The sequence below is a fragment of the Galeopterus variegatus genome, unplaced genomic scaffold (genome assembly GCF_000696425.1).
Source record: "Galeopterus variegatus unplaced genomic scaffold, G_variegatus-3.0.2 Scaffold452, whole genome shotgun sequence".
NCBI classification, from domain to species: domain Eukaryota; kingdom Metazoa; phylum Chordata; class Mammalia; order Dermoptera; family Cynocephalidae; genus Galeopterus; species Galeopterus variegatus.
Genome location: NW_007726563.1, coordinates 443,759 through 456,779, shown reverse-complemented (window position 1 = coordinate 456,779; position 13,021 = coordinate 443,759). Strand labels below are relative to the sequence as shown.

General features: G+C 41.5%; 1 protein-coding gene across 1 annotated transcript in view; it reads right to left on the bottom strand.

The window, feature by feature from the left end:
- Positions 1-13,021, bottom strand: part of USP49 (ubiquitin specific peptidase 49) — a 94,139-nt gene that overhangs the window by 67,470 nt on the left and 13,648 nt on the right. The window contains exon 2 of the mRNA XM_008568919.1: positions 7,190-7,271. The gene's annotated coding sequence lies outside the window, so the exon portion shown is untranslated. The remainder of the gene's footprint in view (positions 1-7,189; positions 7,272-13,021) is intronic.

Sequence of the window (13,021 nt, the reverse complement as noted above, 5' to 3'; positions counted from 1 at the left end):
GGGGGGGGGGGGGGGCGGTCACCTTATCCATGCTTCGGGCCCCTGGGTGGGGCCCTGAAGCACTGTCACAGTGTGCCTGGATATGGGAGTGGGGTCCAGTCTCTGGCTCCAATCCTTGGGTTCCTGGGCAGGCCCCAAGGTGCTGGTGGTGTGAGTGGTTGTGGGTTGGGGTCCTGTCCCTGGCTCCATGCATCATGTCCCCTGGTGGGCCCCAAGGCATTGCCTGGATCGGAACTAACTTTTTGTCCTTTGCTTACTTCTAACACGGGGAAACTTCCTGGGGGAACCAGTACTTGAGCTGTGTGGTTGAACTAAATTGCTGCTTTGCTGCTGTTTCCCTAGGGAAGGCTTTTTGTGCAGATCAGGGTTTAATAGTTGACCTTATATGTACTTCCGGCTCTCCAGATACTCGGAGCACCTGGGTTGTGTAGAAACTCTGACCTGGGCCTGAGTTTTTTCATCAAACTGCACCCCATGCAATTCTGCATTCCCAACCAGTCTCCTCAGAGTGGTCCTGTGCTGATGGGGGGTGAACAGGCTGACCTTGCTGTGTCCCAGTGTTCTCCTGGTTGGCCTGTCTCCCCCACTGCCCGTTCTCCAAATATTTCCCATGGAACAGACCCTGCGCCATTCCCTTGCGTTGACTCATCAGCCTCTAAATGGCTCCCCTTTCTCAGCTGTTCTGGCTCCTCGTTCCTGTGTGGGTCCATGGGAACCCTATTAGTGGTTTTGCTGTCCTGGAGGCCGCCAAAGTCCTCTTCTCCCCTTCCGCCTCTAAGTGATTCCATCTAAAGGGCACAGCTACGGCTTCTGCTGGCTCCTGCTCCATGTGCTCCAGCATTAAAGCCGCTGTAGCCAAAATGCTCAGAGCAGTTTTTTCTTTCTCTCATAGTGTTTTCTCCTGCCTTCATGAGTTCCCTAGGTCTCTCCTCCTCTTCACCTGAGCTCCAGCAGCCCCAGCTTGGCTGATGTCACATTTTTACAGTTGTAAATTCACTGATTTGTGGGAGATTGTGATGCTGGGGACCGTCTATTCCGCCATCTTGACCGGAACTATAGCCGGTTGCTTTTAAAATACTCCAAATACTTCAGAAGATTCGAAATTTTTTCTACTTTATTTGTTCTATGTAATTTTCCCCCCTAAAGACATTTCAACTGCTCAGGAACACTTCACACCAGATTTCTGTTTTCTAAAAGATTTCACAAGCAGACTGCTGGCTGCCAATGTAGGTGTTGTAGCTAATACGCTCATTATGCCACAGTGCTAACAAAAATTGATTAATGCAATCAGTGCAAAGTGACAATGCCTACTCCACATCCTCTGGACACAAAAAATGACATTTTCCAAAAAGACTACCTGTTCTCCCCTTTTTTAAATGTCTCATAATGAAATGCCACAATTACCAATGTTGTAGTATACACGATAATATTGGTAAAGAAAACCAACAGCAATCTATAGGACATCATATGCCTGTATGGCACAAAAACCGCCAACTTCAGTATTTCAGATTTTGATACTACGTGTCAGTAGGTGGGAGGATCCAAAGGTAAAGAATAGGAATGTTTGGGCCAACCATCAATACTATTGGAAAAAACCTTAAACTACACGATGGGGTCAGTGGAACCATCAGTACACACAATAAAAGACAACTCATTAATTTCTACAAACTTACAAAAGATAAATGTAGATAATATAAAGATAAATGTCAATAATAATAGCTAACACTGAGCACTGCCTATGTGCCAGTAACTGTTCTATACATTTTATACATATTATTTAATTTATTACAACAACCCAATGGACTAGGTACTATTATCATCTCCATTTTATAAATCATTTTTCAAATAAAATGCAGGATCTTTAACATTGCTTTTAAAACCTCCACCAACTGGCCTCAGCTTCCACTATATTCCCCCTCTCTGCCATTCCAGTCCTCATTTCTGACTCAAAAACTTGACTGATACATTTCATATGAATGTAACACTGCTCTCCTCTGGCCAACCTCCTTCTCCTCCGTTACTACTACAGAAGATTTCTTCATGAAACTGTTCTCAGTTAACTAACCCATCCTCACATTCTTGCTAAAATTAAACACTATAGAAGTACACAGAGTAAAAAGTGAACACCTCCTCCCAAAGAAAACACTTCAATCCCAATCCTTACATTTTACAAAAATAGGAATATTCTATACATGTTCTGTAACATGACTTTTTTTATATACCTTAGTAATGGACACTTTCCACATCAGCAAATAGAGATCTACTGCATTCTCAACAGCTAAAATGGTATTCCATTGTGTGAACCCATAATACATTATTTAATCATTCCCTGATGGATAAACATCACTTTTTTGCTATAATAAATAAAAAAGGCTGTAAAGAAAAACTTTGTGTTCATATTTTTCATGCAAGTCTATGAATATCTATAGGACAAATTCCTAGAAGTGGAATTTCTGGGTCATAGGATATGCACATTTTAAATTCCAATAGACACTGCCAAATTTACCTCCAAGAAAACCTACATTTCTGCCAACAGTATGGGAGAGGTCCAACTTCCCCACATCCTCATCCACTACTTGCTGTCATCAGCTTTTTACATCTTTGTCAATTTGTAAGGTAAAAAGCGGTAATTCTTATTTTACTTTGTATGTATTTAAATAATGAGGATTACTGAATTTATAGTTGAAGTAGATTTTTAATTGACTTAGTTGTAGGCCAAGCTGAACTGCCTATGGAGAAAAGAAGTTTGAGAACTACTTAACACTATAATTGGGGAGACTAGTAATGTTTAACCAATTTGGGATCTTAGCATGGAGCAGACAATGATGCCAACCACAAATGAGAATGTCTTCATTAAAGCACACTTACCTCTCATTTGAAATGCATTGTTATAAGCTCTTCAAGCTATGCCATACATTTTAGAAACATTTTTTTAAGGGTATATTCAATTCCATAATCATGTATTCTCCTTCTCTTTGCTTATAATACCCCTCTGGTCCGTTCACTTTGATAATATTTTACTTTTTTATATATATACTGTTTATTCATCTGACCTTTGACCTACTTTAAATGTTATGGTCCAAGAGCATAATTCATGTCTAGCCATGAGCAGCCAATATAATTAAGACAACTGATAAATGTGATTGTATTAGAACATAGAAAAAGGACAGCTAGCCAGTTAGCTCAGTTGGTTAGAGTACAGCCTTATATCACCAAGGACATGGGTTTGGATCCTTGAACCAGTGAGCAGCCAGGAAAAAAAACATAGAAAAAGAAGAGTAAGAGATGTAAACGTTAGCCAGTGGCCATCCATAAGGATGTTCTAGGCATTCTAATTTATAAAAAAATATATTAATACACACACTCTAAGAATGCTTACATAAATGAGATGACCTCTGTTCATCAATGTTGATCCCTGTCAAGAGCTAGATGTCTATGATTATAAAGCTATTAGCAATGACAGCCAAACTGAGCTAATTTACACATTTTCTTACCTGATTTTCTTTGTGGCCACGTCCTGGTAACAGTTTTTGTCAAGGAAAATCTAATTAGCTATAACAGGGACTTTGACCTTATTATTCTCATAAATTAGTATCCATAACTGCAAAAATAAGTACTACAAATTATCTGGCATTCCAGAAAGGTATTGGCTCAAAACCGATAAATCAGTAAACTCCTGTCTATCCTTCCTTTAATTTTATTTTCCTTTTTTTTTTTAAAAGATGACCAGTAAGGGGATCTTAACCCTTGACTTGGTGTTGTCAGCACCATGCTCTCCCAAGTGAGCTAACCGGCCATCCCTATATAGGGATCCGAACCCATGGCCTTGGTGTTATCAGCACCGCGCTATCCCAAGTGAGCCACGGGCCAGCCCTAGCCTTCCTTTAATTTTCAACTAATGTTTATATTCACAAAATAAACTGATCCTTAAGACTTTATTTCAAAGTCAAAAGCTCTTGCTTTTTTAATACATCAACATGACCTATCCAAGTGAGCACAGGACATATCCTACACATTTTCTTTCCCATGCCAGAGATAGAAAGGAAGAGATAAGAGCAGGAGGCAGGAAAGAGCAGACACCAATGTGACAAAATGCTAAAGCCAAGCTATAAATTATCTTTTGGTTACTCTCTGCTGCATTTTGAAAAAGCTACAAAGGTAGGGCCTATCCTTCCTTTGGAGAGATACAAGAATCATATAAAAGCATCTCCTAACTAACAACAGTGCTGCCTTCCCATCCCTGATACAACTTGCCCAGCAAGAGAAGCACTGCTGAGATCTAAAGACAATGACTGGAAACTCTCTATTCTGATGATGAGAGGGAGCAGGGAAGACCAGCTTCCTGGGCTCTAAACTATGCCAGACTTCCCTTGCTAATCCTCCCCAAATCCCACAACATTGGAGTGGGGGTGGGGGACAGAATAGAAAACAATCCAAAACTGAATCAAGGACAGTAGTTCTAGGTTACAGAAGGTCGTAACATTCCTATTTGTTTTTTTTTTTTGTCTTTTGTCTTTTTCTCCGTGTCCGGCAACGGATCGCAACCCTCAGTGTTGCCCCCGTACCGGACCNGTCTTTTGTCTTTTTCTCCGTGTCCGGCAACGGATCGCAACCCTCAGTGTTGCCCCCGTACGGGACCCGGGACCGGCAACGGGATCGCAAGCCTCGGTGTTGCTCCCGCGCCTCGCTCAGCCAGTGAGCGGGAGCCGGTCTGTATGTGGGATCCGAACCCTCGGACGGGAGCGCCGCCGCGCTTCCCAAGCGGCGCACTATCCAGTGCGCCACCGGGCCGGCCCGTAACATTCCTATTTGAATGGGAGGAGGAGATAGTGGAGTGGGAAAAGGCCTCCATATACAAAAGCCTTTAAAACACATCTTTAAAACACAACAAAAATGAATTTTATCCCTGATCCTTCAGATGTGCTAATCAACATCTGCCCCCAATCATTTGCCAGCCCTGGCTGCACGGAAGGCATAGAGTAGCAGGCATATTCACAGGCTGGAAGAGATGCTACTAGAGTGTAAATTACTAATTAGCTCAATAGAAGACAAAGAGAGAAAATACCTGTCAGAGAATGCTGTTTACAACTTGACATATAATAAAAACAACGCTGAAAATTTCAGAAGAGTGCCTTACTTTCCAGATTTCTATTAACATGTGAATGGAAAAGGAACAGCATTATAGTCTTTAAAAACTGCCCATGTCTCAGAAACAATAATACATGACTAGAAAGAATGCTTTCAAAATAATTTGTAATTTTCTCATCCTTATGAAAGGGAAGTGTTTTTAATTATTACAATCAGCTTTAATAAAGAGCTATATTTCATAGCTTTGATGATTGCTTAAAGAGGGAGAAAAAAGGAAAAGAAGCCCACAAGTGCTGTATTTTACACTTGTCAGAATACAGCTATTCCTTCCACTTAAATCAGACAGGGCTTTCCATATGTCACACCATTATCAAATGGACAGGCTATCATTTTAATGACAATCAGAGATGACTGGAGGTAGGAGGGGGTCAGTTAAATTTCTTTATATGACAACAATTGTAAAGATTCACAAAATTTAGGTTGATTTTGTGGGGAGGTAATGGAATGTTAAGGTATTTCCATTCATCCCCTTACCATAAGGCATTCATTGTATTAATCCCAGCCAGTGTTCTTAAAGCAGTACATTTTGCACTTTGATCTTTTCTAGCTCCTTGAAGCAAAATAAGAATCTTCAAAATATGCATTCCACCTAAATATTTCTTGGTCACGGTACTGAAAGGCCCTGTGGCTCCTGTTTTTCACACAATAATCACCAATACATCATCAATAGCATTTCCTGAGGACACGCCCATGTGTGAGCTCATCATGCCACGTACTAGGGAGGTTCCCAACAGAGGGGAAAACCACGAGACAGTTTTTATTGATGTGAAGGCCTACAAATCCATCATTCACAGGTGAAAGAATCTTTTTCAGAATGTACTGAAGACACTAAACCATAAAACCACAAAATCCTCTCTAAATCCAATCTTAAGATTACTTTCCTTCAAGTGCTTGACTAAAATCAAACACATGTCAAACTTTTTGATATACTCAAAACAGTCTTCCCTTTTGTTTTTTTTTTTTAAATTAAGGTCTTCATATGCATTTATTTTCAATTTTACTCATTTAAAGATACTCATGTGAGAGAAAATGATAAAGCAAATGGGCTAAAATGAAAAAAACTGGTGAATTTGAGTAAGGGTATACAGAATTTCCTTGTAGCATTTTTGCAACTTCTCTATAAGTTTGAAAATTGTAATAAAATCAAAAGTCACCAAAAAATAGAATATTAACAACAGAAGCCCCTTTGTAGCGTTGTTTCAAGTTTCAAACAATTCACATACTTAGCTAATGCTGGGCTTTTAGTAAACACTCAGTAATTTTTAGTTCTTTTTAAAAGTGAATGGATCACCTGCCAGCTGTTAAAAAAAAAAAAGAGTGCATCAGTCTGTATAACCAAATTAAAGCATGGGTAAATGTACTTAGTATATTACTTAGGCACACATAAAGAGAAGACAGTAAAAAAAAACAGCAAGTATCTGAATGGATTTTGCTTATGGATGTCTGCACTGAGATAACACCAGAGCACAGACCAAGGTTAGAATCCTATCCCCACCACCTGGTAAAATTCTACCTTTTGAGCTAAAATAAAGATTAAATGTATCATTGGGTTAATACTTGACAAAAAGTAGTATTATTTGTACTAAAAGATTATTAACTATCAAATGAGTAGTTGTAGAAATGTCTGAGTATAACCTTGGGTAGTCATTCAATCTCAAGGACCCTCTATTTCATCACAGGTAAAATGGGAAAAGTATAGTACCTACTTCAAAGGATTATGGTGCGGAGAAAATGAGTTACAGTTTGCAAAGCTCTTAAACAGTGGCTGGCACAAAAATATTACACATGGGTTAGCTACTATTATTAAGTTTATGAAGAACTAAGGTCTTACAAATACTATAGTAAGCAAATATTTTTTACTCAAAAATTGAGAATGGGGCAAGAGGAAACAAATACAAATATAACATTAAGTGTGTGCTAGTTAGATAGAAGACAGACTCTCCTGATAGAAAAAATAATTCAGTGCTGGAAAAGATTATCTACAAGGGCTGCCACATTATTGTTAAAGATTTATAAGAAAATTGGATAAATTTTTATCTACCTGGGATGATTTAAGTGGGATAATGACTGAAGTTGCAGGATAAGCTAGAGGTTCTTTCAAGGTCTCTTCCCATCCAAAGAATCTACAATTAACCAGAAAAACATTTAATTATGTACAACCTACTCATTCAAATCTGAAAATATAAACTTAAAAGTTTTTGGCAAATATGATTATATCAAAATAGAGTTAAACTAGGTAGAATTCCACTTTATGAACAAATAAAAATAAAGCTTAAATTTATCACTGAAGTCTCTATTGATAAAAAGCATTATCTGAATTAAAAGATTATCCATTTTCAATTTTAGAGATACCTAGTGATCACAATGAGAATCAGTGATTTAGCACACCACAGTAGCATACAGAAGCCAAAGGCAGGACCAAAACGGACTCTTTCCCTTGGTTGATCTTATAGTTAAATTTTCTTCTTTACCAATATCAAATTAGCCTAAAATAATTAATAAGAAGATATCAAGTTTAAAACAATTACATTATAAAAAATGGCAACACCGTACACAGACTACAACCTACTACCAACATCAGTCCAGACACACTTGCTAGAGAAGGGAATATGCACACACATCTCACAGAAACAGATGCCTCATATTAAGGTTCTGCTTCTCTTGAACGTTAACATTTTCAGACTAATCCTCTTAAAACTTAGCAGAAAAATAGTAATTTTAAAAAACCCTCTGTTAAATTGCTAAATCAATGTAGTCACCTTGATTGAACATGTGCTTACCAGAATCCAGGAAACAAACCACAAACTAAATGCTAGCCATTAACACAGCTAACTCTGGATCCAGAGTTAAGATTCATATTCATATATATTAATAAACAATTTTTCTGATATCCACAAATCAAAATCTAATCTTTGCTAACTATTATAAATGTCATAAACCTAATCTTTACCTTTTATACAAACACCTTCAAAATGGTAGCTATCTAAAATTTACACCACTTTGAAAAAAAAGTATCTTTGTATGTATGAATGTAACTAATGAAATAACCCCAAATAAGATTCTTAAAAACAGTTTGCATTTTTTCCTATGTGAGTTATATGCTATCCTTTGGCACCATCAAATGCAAAGTAAATATTCATTCATATTCTTAGCTAAATGTAAAACCTTCAGAATAAAAATTATTACAACAAAATACTAAGTAAGAGTAACCTAAATTTTGTCCCAAATTTCTTCCTTTTAATTTCCAAAAGTGTCTTAAAAATCAAAAGCTTCAGGCCGGCCCATGGCTCACTTGGGAGAGTGTGGTGCTGATAACACCAAGGCCATGGTTTTGGATCCCTATATAGGGATGGGTGGTTAGCTCACTTGGGAGAGCATGGTGCTGACAACACCAAGTCAAGGGTTAAGATCCCCTTACCAGTCATTTTTCAAAAAAAAAAAAAAAAACCAAAAAAACTGTACTCATATTAAAGAAAAAAAATTGGAAAAAAGTAATACTGACATAACATGGATGCAACAAAAGTTCTGAATGTGGTATACGAATGACTAATGTTTGGGAAATGCTTTGAACAGCCACATTGGAAATGCCCAGCAACTGACTGAATTTCTTCATTTCTGTACCAATATTAGGTATCTGCCAACTTAAAAAAAATTTTTTTTTAATCCCCTTGTGCTTTGTGTAACCCCTGACAACCATAAAACATGAGAAGTAGTGGAGCTGTCCAAGGCTCCAGTTTGTATTATCTTAGAGATTTTTTTCATAAAAATTACTCCTAAATTCATTATTTAACCTAAAACATAAGTCCACCATGCTACAATTCTCCCTTTCTTTATTCCATTTTGTTAAGTGGGTGAATTACCTACTACAATATGAAATGTCCCACACAAAGCTAAAGGCAGCTTAGGAACTCAAAGCCCTCACAGCCCTGATTGATATCTCTCCCCCAGTAAACTTCCTTGGTTGGTTATTTGCCTTTCTCTGAAATGATTTCTCAATCATTCCAGCCACTAAAAACAAGTAAGCAGAAACCTGGTTGATTAATCAAAACAAAAAGCTTATCATTTTTCTCTGTCCCAACAACCGAGCACTCTTTACTGAAAATGAAAACGTTGTCAATAAAGCACTCTGCTCAGCACCTGTCAGATACAACACTGCTACAACACCAAAACTATCACACTACACAGGCACACTGTAAATAAACTCAACCCATTTTTCCATTATTACAACTCTAGTGAAACGCGCAAAGGTTTTCAGCACCCAGAGTTAATGCTTTATCACTCATACAAGAACAAAATCAAATCAAATCAAAATGGGTCTCATCTTTTCAATGTGGACATGAAAGTCGAATAAAAAGCAATGAAAGGTTGAAGCGGATTCAAGATTCCTTGAAGAGAGACAGAGATTTCTGGAATTTCCTACTTTTAGGGACAAAAGGACTCACAGTTTCAACACACAGTTCTCTTCTCAACAAAGAATTCCTTTTGTGCACCCCCCACCTCCGCCCTTACTTTTTAGTTTTTACCCTGTCTCTTGGTCCCCTTTCACTCACCATGGTTCCTCCTCTTCTGCACCAAAGGCTCCCTACACTTGATCTTTCACTACAGCATTTGTGCCCTGACCCTTGCAGACCTTTGGAGCATCTCTCCACAACATGCACATTGGATTCCCATCCCTGTGCAGTCTACCCCTGTTCTACATCGATCAGGACTCCCCCCGCCAACCCCGCTTCCCTTAACCCCATCTCATCCATCAATCCTGGGGCCCATCTCTTCCTTGTTCCTCTTACCTTTTGCTTTTAGCCCTGTCTCTTCACCTCACTGTTCTTACCCTGGATCCTGCTGAATCTTCAATTACCATAATTCCCCAGTTACCCTTGTCCCGGACTGTCATCAGTTCTTGCACCTCTACTCTCCTTTCAGCTTTTCTAGTTCCAGAATTGTCCTATGAACGCCCATCTCTAATCTCTATTTCCTTCGCCCTTCCACCACGCTGTATTCTTTACTCCACCTGGTTCTAGTCCAGAGTCTCATTCGCCCTCCCTCACTTTCCCTCATTTACCCCCACTGCCTACCTACCCATACCTTTTTCAGAACCTCGCCTGCAGTTCCCACCACATCGGCGGTCCTAGTCCTTCAGTTCATCTCGCTCTGCACTAGTTCACACCCTTGTCACGTCTGGCCATTACTCTCTCTCCCCTACTCCCAACTACTACCCCAGCTCTGCCCCTCCTTGTCTTCCACTTCCAACTCTTACCCCAGAACCTTTCACTCCAATTACCACCCCCTACAAGGCTTTCCCCTTCAAACCCCTGCTCTTACACTAACCCCAGGATCCTTCGTCTCAGCCCTGATCTTCCTAACCTCATTCCCTGACGGGCTTCCTTCACGCCCACCCTGGTTTTTGCCCCCTTCCTACCTCCTTATCTGGCTTTTTCTCACTCCTCCTCTCCCTGGCTTCTAACCCTTTCTCCCCTTAATCCTCTTCATCTCATTTCATTCTTAGCCCGGTTCCCCCCAACCTCCCCCAAGCCTTCCTTCCCTTCTCCCTTCAAGGCTTCTACCCAAAACCCAGTCGTCGCCCACCCGCCAAAATGAAGCGCCCGCGCGCCCCGACTCCCGGCTCTCGCTTCCCGCCGGCCCCGTGCTTTTGTTGAGTGAAGATTTTGGGAGCCATTTAAAACTGTGAGGAGTTGGCTTCTTTAAAGGGGAGGGCTAGTGTGCCGTAGACTCCTGTCCCCGCCTCCGAGTCTTAGACTGGGTTCACTGGCCGTCGAGGCCTCCCCGGTCCCCGTCCCCCCACCCCCTGGAGCTACCCCCTTTGCAGCCTCCCCACCTCCTCCGCCCCCTTCCCCGGCCCCCCTCTATTTACCGCCATCATCAGCACGCGCGAGCTGTCACCAGGGCGCGAGACAACCGAACACGGCCCCGCCCCCTTCCCGCCCATTGGCCCGCCAGCCGGAGCCCCGCCCCTCGGTCCCCGCATTGCGCCAACGGCGCAGCGCTGGGGCCCGACCCCGGCACCACTCTCCGAGGGTTCGCGCTACGGGCGCAAAGTTTAGGGTCAGCCGCAAACGCGCGGCTGATTTGAGCCTGGCGTAAGGGGCGGCGGCGTAGCGAGGCGTAGTGAATCGCGGGTCGAAGTTTGGTTGAGGCACAGAAGGGTAAATAAGAAGGTTTCCAGACAAAGAGACTCTTAAAGGTACAGAGTCTTATGTCTGTCCCTTCTCCTTAAAGGGCCAGAGATTGTCCCGGGCTCATCTCCGCCCCCTTCTCCCCAACCCTTCATCCCGGGGAACAGCAAAGGAACTTTACTTGAGTTTCCCGTACCCTTTTTGGCTCACCTTTAACATTTCTCCTCACTGCAAAAAGGCAAAGCCTGTCTCGCTATCCCCTCTACATGTTTTTGTTTTGCTCTGTTAAAAGATAAAAGTTATCCCTAAAGCAGCAGTGTGCGAACTGTGGAGTTTCCGGAGGCAGTGTTTGCAAAAGTTACTATTGGCTCCCAGACGGGAGAGCACGTGTCTGACTTTTGCCACTGATGACCCGGGCGGGATTCAGCTGTTTTATGGAAATCCCCCCAGGGAAAAAGGATCTCTGCCGTGAGCTGAAGAAGTTCAGCAGATCGTGGGGCTCGGGAAATAAGCCAGACTGAGTTGGTAGTGGCCCTAAGGACTTCTAGCAGAATGGGGAGGGAGACAATCGGGAAATAGAACAGCGGCTAGTTCTACAAAAGGCTTACTTCCTGAGCAGTCTCCTGGGTGCACTGTCCTGACATAACTTGCGGGGTGTCACCCCAAAATAAGACCACTGTTTCGACACCCAACACATGGCATCAAGGCAGGTAAAGACTTACTTTTAAGTATAAGGACAAGTAAAAGAAATAAACATATGCATGATTAGCTACAGCGGCTCAAGACGACATGACCAATATGAAATAGGGAAGCACAAAAGCCAAAAAAAAAAAAAAAAGAGAGAGAGAAAATACAATGCCTTGGAGCCAAGCGCAGTTAACTGTGAAAGGATTTCTAAAGGCAATTAAACTCGGACATTTTTAGGAAGTTTGATAGGAGGAGAGGCCATGGAGGTGTTCGGTCAGGATTTGTCCTGTGGTTCAAGAGCTCAAAGTTAGATCCAGAATGTAGCACTCCCTTTGTTGTCTATCACCTTAAACACAATACTATTTAAGGAATTCTTACATTATAACTCCTTAATTATCTGTCTTCTCCCCTTACTCCCCAATCCCCAAGAAAATTCTTGGAGAAGAAAGCCTATAGAGGGTACTTCAAAAAGTTCATGGAAAAAAATAGAATGAAAAGATAATACGAATCTTGCCATAAACTTTTTGAAGTACCTTCGTATCTTATTCAATGTTAGTTCTTTAATAAGGTGCTTTTGTTGAGTGAAGATTTTGGGAGCCATTTAAAACTACTGATGGAAGGAGTGCTCTTGGGATAGCAATCTGGGGGAAAAGATTCTCAGTGCTGTGAGCATGTATTAGATCAGTGGTTCTCACAAGTCTGGCCTGGGAAATGCTAGGAATCCCTGAGACACTTTCAGGGGGTCCCTGATATCAAAACTATTTTCATAATAATACTAAGACATTATCTGCCTTTGTCACTGCGATGACATTTGCACTGATGATACAAAAGTAACAATGGGCCTGGCCCGGTGGCGCAATGGATAGTGCGCCGCTTGGGAGGCGCAGCGGCGCTCCCGCCCGAGGGTTCGGATCCCGCATACAGACCAGTTCCAGCTCACTGGCTGAGCGAGGCGCGGGAGCAGCGCCGAGGGTTGCGATCCCGTTGCCGGTCCCCGGTCCGGTACGGGGGCAACACTGAGGGTTGCGATCCGTTGCCGGACACGGAAAAAGACA